The sequence below is a fragment of the Lactuca virosa genome, chromosome 9, assembly GCF_052849685.1.
Source record: "Lactuca virosa cultivar CGN04683 chromosome 9, Lactuca_virosa_CGN04683_v6, whole genome shotgun sequence".
Classification (NCBI taxonomy): domain Eukaryota; kingdom Viridiplantae; phylum Streptophyta; class Magnoliopsida; order Asterales; family Asteraceae; genus Lactuca; species Lactuca virosa.
In genome coordinates, this window is record NC_136434.1 from 129,018,530 (window position 1) to 129,030,868 (window position 12,339).

The window sequence follows — 12,339 nt, forward strand, 5'->3', positions numbered from 1 at the left end:
TGTTGCAGACGAGGAGACAAAGAAGACAATGTATCATGATATGTTGAGGGATGATATTTGAGAATTTATGAGCCTGTCAGGTTGCAAGACCCTCGAGGATATGATAGCTAGAGCCCGGGAACAGGAGATTGATTTGGAGGTTCTAAGGAAACGGAGAATAATTTAGACACAAACATCAGATGGTCAGATGAAGAGGCCCAAGACTGTTGATTCACGATCAAAAGGCCAACAGGTTCGGGGCCGTTGTGCTAAGTGTGGGAAGTATCATGAGGGGGCTATCGAGAGAAGGGAGGGAGCTGTTTCAGATGTGGCAAGATGGTCCATTATAGTAGGGATAGCACCCGTGGAGCATTGATATGTTTCCACTGCAATCAGACGTGCCACAAGAAGTACGATTACTCTAGATTGACAGGAGGAGCAACGACGACACCTACACAACCACTTTGAGGATTAATGATAGTCGCCTTGTCAAGGCGGAGGCTCCAATGGTGAAGAGCGGGGAATTCTAGTTGACAGATGAGGAGGTGCAAACAGCTCCTGATGTGGTTACCGGTATGTATTTTTACCATATATCTTTTACTGCTTTCCATATTTATGCTTATGTATTATCTGATCATGTATAGGGACGTTTATAGTTAATGGTATGACTGCTCATCTTCTGTTCTATTTGGGTGCTACCCAATCTTTTGTGTCTCTTGCGCTTATCAAGAAGTTTATCCGTTGGAGGTAGAGATTGTCGATGATCGTTCAGTTAGTGCCTCGAAGGTTCATTGGGGATGTATTTTGAATATATTCAACCAGACATATTCGATTGATTTGGTGCCGATTCATCTATAAGGTCGAAGGTTACTGTGGGTATGGACTGGTTGGGCCTTAATGGGGCTATGATTGATTGTGAGAACCAGTTGGTGATATTTCGAACACCAAGTGGGGGAGAGGATGCTCAACATGGACCAACAGTCTGTTTAGTTACGAGGGCTACGAGTTATATTCAACAAGGATGCTCTGGATTCCTTGCTTATGTGGTGGATACACAAGAGGAGGGTGGATGGCGTGTCCATTGTTCGAGACCTCCCTGATGTATTTTTCGAAGATTTTCCAGGAGTGCCTCCCGAGATGTAGGTTGAGTTTCGGATAGATCTGATTACGGGCCCGACTCCAGTAGACATGGCGCCCTATCGCTTAGCACCTCCAGAGATGCAGGAGTTGTCTACATAGCTGCAGGAGCTGTTAGACAAGAGATTCATTAGACCAAGTAGTTCACCATGGGGTGCACCAATTTTGTTTGCAAAAAAGAAGGATGGTTCACATCGGACATGTATTGATTACCGGGTGTTGAACAAGCTGATAGAGAAAAACCATTATCCACTTCCGAAGATCGATGATTTAATTGACCAACTTCAGTGTGCATCTTGGTTCTCTAATATTGATTTGTGATTAAGTTATAAACAGATGAGGGTCAGAGATGAGGATGTGTAGAAGACGGACTTCAGGACTCGTTATGGTCATTACGAGTTTCTGGTGATATCATGTGGGCTCACCAACACATTGGCAACGTTCATGGGTCTCATGACCGGGGTATGCAGACCGATGCTTGATTGGTCGATGATTGTGATTATCGATGATATTCTGGCCTAATCTAAGACCGAGGAGCAACAATTGGAGCACCTCCCGAAGGTATCTGGTGGATGTAGTGAAGGACTATGACTGCAAGATTTTGTGCTATCCAGGGAAGGCCAATGTGGTGGCTGATTCCTTGAGTCGCAAGGCAGCGAGTGTACCGATCAAGGATCTACGTTTAAGGATGGTTATTGTTTCACCATTGTTGGATTTGATCAAGAAAGCTCAAATGGAGGGGTTGGAGAAGGAAAATTAGAAAGAAGAAAGGATCAGGTTTCAGATTTCACTTTTTTTCAGGGATCGTCGTGGATTACTGACCCATTGTGGCAGGGTTTGGGTTCCATTTACTAGTGGGGTTAGGCAAAAATTACTGGAAGAAGCTCATAAATCGAAATTTTCGATCCATCCGGGGGCCATGAAGATGTATAGAGACTTGAGATTAAGCTACTGGTGGCCCTGCATGAAGAGGAATATAGCATGGTTTGTAGAGTGGTGCTTGAATTGCCGGAAATTCAAGGCCAAACATGAAATACCCCATGAAAAGATGCAGTTGTTACCCATTACCATGTGGAAAGGGCAGGAGATCATTATGGATTTTAACACAACGTTATCGAGGACGACACATGAGGTTGATTCTATTTGGGTCATTGTTGATAGATTGACCAAGAGTACTCATTTCGTCCCTATTGCTGAGAGCATTTCCACCGAAAAGTTGGCAGATGTCTATATCCGGGAGATGGTTGTTTGGCATGGGCTTCCGGTTTTGATGGTCTCATACTGCGATGTTCATTTCACTTCCAGATTTTGAAAGAAATTTCATGAGGAGTTGGGTACTCAGATACTCTTCAACACTGCATATCACCCTCAGACGAATGGACAGAGTGAGCGGACTATTCAGACTCTCAATGATATACTAAGGGCATGTGTGTTAGATTTTGGCAGGAGCTGGGATACATACCTTCCACTGGCTAAGTTCTCCTACAACAACAATTATCATGCCAGTATCGATCAACCTCCCTTCGAGATGATTTATGGGAGTAAATGTCAGACCCCGGTTTGTTGGGAGGAGTACTAAGGTAGTATTCATGACCACTGAGTTGATACAGCAGGTACACTGTCGGCTGCAGACCGCACATAGTCGCTAGAAGAGTTAGGCCGAACGGAGACGATCAGACCTTGAATTTCAGGTTGGAGACTATGTGCTTCTGAAAGTTTCACTTGGGAAAGGTGTCATCCAATTCCGGAAGAGGGGCAAGTTGGGCCCCCGGTATATTGCTCCTTTTAGGATCATCGTCCTGGTGGGCAAGGTTGCATACCGGTTGGACATGACGTATGAGGTCAGCTAGATCCACAAAATGTTTCATGTCTCTCATGTAACGCCCGCAAATTCAGGCTACACATAATAAGTTATAATTATTAAAAGTAAATCCTTGCATAGGATAATCTATAGTCATGTGCGCTGCAAACTATATAATACAAGTTTCGTATTAAGGAAAAATAGGGAAAATCAGTCGAATCATCTATAAGTCATAAAATAAGTGCGCCAAAACACACACACACACACACACACACACATATATATATATATATATATATATATATATATATATATATATATATAATATTCATAATGTACACGTCGTCCCGATCCCAAAAATATAAATTTCATAGAAATTTGAGTTCATATGAAGGAGATATGAATTTTATAAGATATAAAAATCAACACTGTAATTAGAAATTATTAACGTCAAAAGGTACGAAGAGAATGGTTGACTTTTGGATAAATTCACCAAACTGGAAATCGTAGCACTCTTTAAGATAGAAATTTTGGTAAATGGAGCACCAAAATCGGAGTCCATACGAAAGAGTTATGATTTTTGCAATAGCATTAAATCATATAAAAATAAGGGGTAAAAATAAATTCAGAATTAGCCTATGGAGTCTAAAGAAAAGATGTAGATCTTGTCGAGAGTTTCCCTAGGATATAAAGAACGTCAAAAACGGAGCCTGTATGAAAAAGTTATGGAATTTACAAAATCTGCGTTTTATGCAGCACACGGCGCGCGTCGGATGCACGACGCGCGCTTCTAGAAGGTGAAAACGTGGACCACGGAGAGCCTGACACATGGCATAAAATGGCTGGGGAGTCGTCACCTTAAAATGTACGACGTGCACTCCCTTTTGCACGCCGTCCACCCCAAAATCAGCTATAAATAGGAGGCCAAGCCTCATTCTTTCTCCCACAACTTCCCAAACACTCTCTCTCGACTTTTTTTCAGTTCTAGACCATTTTCTCTTAGTTTTAGCCTTCGGCGAAGCCCTGCAACCCCTGAAGTAGTAGTAGCTAGCAAGTAGAAGCTCTAGCAGTGCAATTTCCTAACTTTTGTCAAGAAGAACATTTGTAAGTTAAGCTACACTCTAGTCTTTTCAGTGTAACTTATAGTCATAAGTCGTTATTATAAAGCTATAAATAAGATTTATTAATCATTCCAAGTCATAATACTGATTGATCTACTTACGAGAGAGGTTTCTAAAATGGTCACATTGGCTTGGTTGTTGGATTTTAGAAAAGCTATATGCTGAAATGGTCTTGCCTCCCAACTGTCCTGCCTGGCTTATCCTTACTTGATAGATCTTGATGTAGACATTGGGATTAGTGAGGATCTAGACTATTATTATTCATCATAATCATTAGACTAAATCTTTGTATTAATTATACTTAGGTCACAGGAATATCTAAGGTGTTAGGCGAAACTCTGCCCAGATCACCAGTCACCCACCTAAGTCAGGTGAGAGTATAGTCCCTTTCATGAACTTGATTTAATACAAGTATTAAACTAAAGTATTAAATATATGCTAGGAATCATATATGAATTATATGCTTATTGGCTGGATTATATGTTAATATATGTATATAACGTGCTATGTGCGAACCAGATATGGTTCTATTTTATGTTAGGATTAAATAGATAATATCATATAATAGTATTAAAAGTAGCATTGCTAAGAATACAAAAGAATAATAATACATATTGCTCTATAGGGAATATAAATACACTTGAGATAGGTTAGTGTCACCCAAGAATAGAGTTGCTATTAAAAGTTTGTTACAGGTACTGTAATCTAGTCTATGGATAAACTTAGACTTATAGAAGGTACCTAGTTTAGTTAAGTTTGATATAAGGTAGTCTCATTAGGAGAATATGCGTAATCGTGGAACAGAGAGTAAAGTTCTGTTTTGTAACACTTTCAGGTGTCGATGTACGTTAGCTCCGTACGTGAGTACGATATAGTATTCCTGTTGGGATGACCAAATATGGTGGGTCCCGATCAGGCAACTGTAATGGTATGTCTGCATATACTTGGATAACCAGAAATGGTAGGTCCTGATCAGAAAAATGTAATGGTATGTCTGTATATTTTTTGCGATTTACACAGGCTAAGGAAGCCCCTGGCTGTATAGTCAATCTTTCAACGGTTCATCAGGCGAGATAATTTTCCCCTTATAATCATGGCCTAGGATCTGTGAGGATCAAAAGGAATAGATATGTAGGAATGTAAGCCTATATGGATATAGTATGGTAACAGATGGTTTTGCAGGTCTGATAATTAAGGAATATTATCATATCAATATTGTGGCACTGAACTCCCTATGTATCTCACCAGGTTTCTCTAATCTAACCAGTAACACACACGTTCAGTTATCGTGTTATGTAATTTTAAAAGTGAATAATATTATGAAATATTATATAATTATGAGTATTGAGTTCTAACAGATAGTTTTTACTAGAACTGAAGTAAAACTATGTTTAGAATCATCCAGAATGTTTTGGAAGTCTTATGAGATTCCGAACATTAGACAAATATTGAAATTTAACTAAAATATAAAATTTGAAATAAGTAAAATTTTATTATTCAAATTTGTAGATAATTTCTTTAGAAACATTTAGGCGAAAACCTCATCGAAATCTGAGTTATAACGAAGAAGTTATGACCAATCGAAGATCCGCGACAAAACCAGCACGACGCCGAATGACGTAAAAAGTGAGTTTTCGATAAACTACTTTTTAGCTTTAGTAATCTAAACGAAAGTCGTAGTATTTGTTAAACCGAGAATTTTGATAAAAAGAACGCCCAAATCTGACTTCGTATGAGGAAGTTATGATTTTTCTAAGTTTCAGCTTAGGAGTAGACAGCTAAAAACTCAAATTTTAGATGGAGTAATTTTTAGCCAACACAACCTAAACGAGAATCGAAGGTCTCATCATTAGTAGTACAACGGTAAAAAGACTGACGAAAACGGATGTCAGATGAAGAAGTTATGAATTTTTAACGGATTTTCCTGTCCCGATCTGTTAAAAATAATAATATTAAAAATAAATCAAAATTAGCCGACGAAGTCTAAACGAAAGTTGTAGAGCATAATTTTACTTACGCGTGCATATAAAGAACGTCAAAAACGGAGCCCGTATGGTGAAGTTATAAATTTTAGAAGATTTTGGCACAAATTCCGAGAAATCTCGCATGGATAAGGTCCGATCTCGGTGAGTCACCCGCTGTGTCCGATGCGTGTCGCCTACTGATTTGACCGAAGGTGTGGTCCAATGGCCTTCCGACACGCCTCGCATCTGACTCCGCCTCGTGTCCGAGCCGAAGACCAACCGATGACGCGTCCGACGCGTGCCAGGTCCGAAGTTCCGAAGCGCGTGTGCTGTCCGACTCCTCGCATCCGAAGCTCGCTCCAGCCGCCGCGTGTCCCTCCTTCCTTGCTCTGGATCCGAGCCTCGCATGTATATATAGGGGCTGCGAGACTTGCCGGGTAATGTTTGATTTTTGCCCATTTTTCACATCTTATTCCATATTTTGGCTAATTCCACTTCCCCCGAACCCCGATATTATTTTTAACACCCGAAACATGCCCCGAAGTTCCCGAGAAGCCCGAAAAATTTATCTTTTCGGTTTTGAAGCCCAACCCTCGCAAGGCCCGGTTTTCAATAAATCTCCCGGTTTTCAATGAAGGAAGCTAATTATGGTAACGAAGTGCTGCCCAAATTACTATTTTAACCTCCGGTTATTTCACGGTGAGTTTAATATATAGGAACAATTGTATGTTATGTGTTATATGTGCTATGTGCTTTTCAGTGTTATTATTCCGGGTTATTTTCCCGTGTTATTTTTATCCCTGCTATTTATGATAGCAAAGCTATACCTTTGACCATGTGATCAGTGAAAGGACTTAGATTCACGGTGGTACTGGTACGTAGCCTCTGGCCATGTAGAGCATGTCTCCGTAAGAGAATGACTTCTATTCTATGGCATTGGCAGATGGTTAGACAGGGCTATAAGCCTGAAATCTACCGAAATGTTTAAATCAAAAAGTGTATGTCTTTTGTTCCATTTGGGCCGAAGCTTTATTGATCGTATATCTTTGTATCAAATCATTGATTGATATGGAAAGTTTGTCTCATGATTCACATATGCCTTTGTTTTTTCCTTGTTCCTCTTTGCTTCTGCCATATTGATGTATATATATGGCATAACGTTATATTGTATCTATTATTGAACTCACTAAGCGTAACCGCTTACCCCTCTCAATGTTTAACAAATTTGCAGGAGATAAGTAACCAGTATAATCGTATACTGATGGAAGATGTAGAATAGTTTTTACTATTACTTTTTTATTGCAGTTTATGTTTGTATAAAATTACAATATCCTGGGTAGTTATGTAAAATATTAAAACATAGTCGGTTTGTATCAAATCTTTTGTAATCACTTTATCAATGTAAGATATTGTTTTATAAATATGCATGTAGCATGTTTTGGAGTAACAACTGTCAAGTATGAAAGTTTGGGTCTTTCAGAAATACGAAAGTTTAGAAATGGGTTCTTTCAATCATGGTATCAGAGCAGTAGTTTAAGAGAACTAAATTCCATGGATTGGTATTTAGACTTAAACTATTGGAAGTTCAATATATGAACTAAATCATTGTAAATATATGGATACAAACCATAGGAAATACTTAAGTGGGGTATTGGGTAGTGATAAATCCTAGTATTCTAAGATATTAAGTTACTTCAAAATTTTTAGAGAATTAGTTTATGTGAATTAGGAATTTTGAGAATTTCTAGATTTAAACATGGATTGTTAAGTGAAGATGATACGATATGTATCTAGTATACTTTAGGTTGAATACCTAATGAGGACAAGCACTAGAATATTAAGAGGAGATATGCCTTATATTCTATTAAGTGCTACATGATAAGTAAATATAGCATGCTTTAGGTTTCATACCTATATTGCTATTATTTGAGAAAGTTTAAGGTCTGTTGCCGACCTTGGTTTAGAAAATTTTATGTTCAGAATTCTAAGAATTTCCGTAATAGAATTTACATGAAACTTTTCGAAGTGATAAAGAGACTTATGATAGTTGACATCGATAAGTTTATAAATAAACGATCGCGGGATATCGTAAAATAATAAATATGAAGTGTTATCGTAAATAGTGTATTAATACCAATAGAGTGGTATTATACATTTAAAGTATGTTTGATATATATAATAACATCTTTGGAAGAAAGATGTGTGTTTGAAACATGTTTGGGCAAGATAAATGTGTTGGTACAAATCCATGAAGTTGTTCCACCGCTGTCCAGATTGAAGCAGTGATTGTTTATAGATTCGGAAGAACCGAAGATGGTGATAAATACTTTGACAGTATTGAAATTAATGTGGTACAAGATTTAGAAGAATTAAATGAAGATCAAAGGAAAGGCTAATGAAGTTTTCAGACTCAATAGGCCAAGACTTTGTGATGTAGTATGTAGTTCGAGTAGTAACCCTATATAAGATGTTCAGACTTAGTATTTAATAATACTGAGTGATGATTGACTTCTATCACATCCTTATGGAAGTTCCATTGTGTGTTAAGCTGACTTTAACATACAAGATTGGGATGGTGAATTGAGTCATTTAGTGGTAAAAGGTTAAGCTACTTACTTGTTTAAGTAAGGTAGAATGCTTAGTTGAAGAAGCAATACACCCATAGTATTGTATGAGAAGAAATGTTGTACTTAGGAATGACAGAGAATCAAGTTGAAGCTAGTAGAACATGCTGAGATGCAGCTATAATGCGGATTTCCCAGGATAGATTCCTATGAAGTAGACTTAAAAGATACACTCATGAGAAGAAGACTTACTCATATACAGAAATAAACAAATGTGCATGGTGACTTGCATAAATTAGAAGATGATGCATATAGTTAAACATCGTTTGTCTCCATGATACTAGAGTAAATTCTGGCATAGTGTGTCTTGCAAAGTAGACACTACCCGAGAAAGAATTTATATGAAGAATTGGAAGTAAAATTTCTATCGACCTATGAAAAAGTATTAGGATATACTAAATCGAGCATATGCATGAAAAGAATCTTAGAAGGCGAGTATAGGAAATCTAAGATATGTTTGATAGAAATGTGAAATCCCTAATTGAGTCTAGGAGAAATTGTCATAAGTACCTGTTTGAACACATTCATGTGTGATAAGTTGCTTTGTGATTTTGAATGGTGACTTGGAAACTGCGAGACAATACTTGGGACGAGTATGAGTAGGTGTGAATAGTAGTAGAGGCCTATACTAATGGAAGCACAGGACTCACACTTGGATCAGGGAAAGTCACAAGGTTACCAAGAAGCTAGTAATTGATTCTGTTTTTGTTCGAGTATGTCATTACCTTCCTTTCGGTGATGACTAAGAAGATGATTTTCGTTCAGACCTTAATGGTCGTAAAGAATCGAGTCCGACTAAAATAGATATGCGAAGTGAGGTGATTAGTTCAGAGAACCATGTATCGTGTAGTGACGAATTTTTAGTAAGAGAATTGAAGAATGAGATGGTCAGACGGAGAGAACAATTCAAACGGTAGAAGATATGCTTTGTGCATATGTCTTGGAGTTGGTGCACGTCAAGTGGAAACACCATCGAGGCCTAAATTATAATTAGGAAAATAAGAATGAGATAAGAGCGAAATATTCCCAGTCATTTTTATCGTTATGATTTCGGGGACGAAATCCTCAAAAGCAGGAGGTATTTGTAACATACACGTTCAGTTATCGTGTTATGTAATTTTAAAAGTGAATAATATTATGAAATATTATATAATTATGAGTATTGAGTTCTAACAGATAGTTTTTACTAGAACTGAAGTAAAACTATGTTTAGAATCATCAAGAATGTTTTGGAAGTCTTATGAGATTCCGAACATTAGACAAATATTGAAATTTAACGAAAATATAAAATATAAAATAAGTAAAATTTTATTATTCAAAGTTGTAGATAATTTCCTTAGAAACATTTAGGCGAAAACCTCATCGAAATCTAAGTTATAACGAAGAAGTTATGACCAATCGAAGATCCGCGACAAAACAGGCACGGCGCCGAATGACGTAAAAAGTGAGTTTTCGATAAACTAATTTTTAGATTTAGTAATCTAAACGAAAGTCGTAGTATTTGTTAAACCGAGAATTTTGATAAAAAGAAGCCCAAATCTGACTTCGTATGAGGAAGTTATGATTTTTCTAAGTTTCAGCTTAGCAGTAGACAGCTAAAAACTCGAAATTTAGATCGAGTGATTTTTAGCCAACACAACCTAAACGAGAATCGAAGGTCTCATCATTAGTAGTACAACGGTAAAAAGACCGACGAAAACAGATGTCGGATGAAGAAGTTATGAATTTGTAACGGATTTTCCTATCCCGGTCTGTTAAAAATAATAATATTAAAAATAAATCAAAATTAGCCGATGAAGTCTGAATGAAAGTTGTAGAGCATAATTTTATCTACGCGTGCATATAAAGAACGTCAAAAACGGAGCCCGTATGCGGAAGTTATGGATTTTAGAAGATTTTGGCACAAATTCCGAGAAATCTCGCATGGATAAGGTCCGATCTCGGTGAGTCACCCGCTGTGTTCGACGCGTGTCGCCTACTGATTTGACCGAAGGTGTGGTCCAATGACCTTCCGACGTGCCTCGCATCAGACTCCGCCCCGTGTCCGAGCCGAAGACCAGCCGATGACGCGTCCGACGCGTGCCAGGTCCGGAGTTCCAAAGCGCGTGTGTTGTCTGACTCCTCGCATCCGAAGCTCGCTCCAGCCGCCGCGTGTCCCTCCTTCCTTGCTCCAGATCCGAGCCTCACATGTATATATAGGGGCTGCGAGACTTGCCGGGTAATGTTTGATTTTTCCCCATTTTCACCTCTTATTCCATATTTTGGCTAATTCCACTTCCCCCGAAGCCCCGATATTATTTTTAACACTCGAAACACGCCCCGAAGTTCCCGAGAAGCCCGAAAAATTTATCTTTTTGGTTTTGAATCCCAACCCTCGCAAGGCCCGGTTTTCAATAAATCTCACGGTTTTCAACGAAGGAAGCTAATTATAGTAACGAAGTGCTGCCCAAATTACTATTTTAACCCCCGGTTATTTCACGATGAGTTTAACATATAGGAACAATTGTATGTTATGTGTTATATGTGCTATGTGATTTTCAGTGTTATTATTCCAGGTTATTTTCCCGTGTTATTTTTATCCCTGCTATTTATGATAGCATAGCTATACCTTTGACCATGTGATCAGTGAAAGGACTTAGATTCACGGTGGTACTGGTACGTAGCCTCTGGCCATGTAGAGCATGTCTCCGTAAGAGAATGACTTCTATTCTATGGCATTGGCAGATGGTTAGACAGGGCTATAAGCCTGAAATCTACCGAAATGCTTAAATCAGAAAGTGTATGTCTTCTGTGCCATTTGGGCCGAAGCTTTATTGATCGTATATCTTTGTATCAAATCATTGATTGATATGGAAAGTTTGTCTCATGATTCACATATGCGTCTGTTGTTCCTTGTTCCTCTTTGCTTCTGCCATATTGAAGTATATATATGGCATAACGTTATATTGTATCTATTATTGAACTCACTAAGCGTCACCGCTTACCCCTCTCAATGTTTAACAAATTTGCAGGAGATAAGTAACCAGTATAATCGTATACTGATGGAAGATGTAGAATAGTTTTTACTATTACTTCTGTATTTCAGTTTATGTTTGTATAAAATTACAATATCCTGGGTAGTTATGTAAAATATTAAAACATAGTCAGTTTGTATCCAATCTTTTGTAATCACTTTATCAATGTAAGATATTGTTTTATAAATATGCATGTAGCATGCATGGTTTGGAGTAACAACTGTCAAGTATGAAAGTTTGGGTCTTTCAGAAATACGATGTAAGTTTAGGGAGATCTTAGCTTAGTAACTAGCTAATGCTAGAAGAGGAGCACCTGTGATTAATTTTCTAGTAGTTGTTAAACAAGTCAATAATGGATCGATTCCCTCGCATGCTACGATGGTTCAAGAAGGAAACAATGATGACTCGGAAAGTTAATATTGGGTAGTAGCTTCTTCAAAATACGTGTGAGATATACACGGAAAATAAAACTCTGACATGTGTCCCTTATCCGAGAGTATGGATTAGACATAATCATTTGTCCATGATCTGAGAGTATGCATTAGGCATAATCATTTGTCCTTGGTCTAAGAGTATGGACTAGACATAGTCATTCATTTTTGATCCAAGAGTATGGATTAGATATAGTTATTTATTCTCGATACGAGAGCATGGATTAGCTAAAACCATTTATTTCGGAATCCGATAATATGGATTATG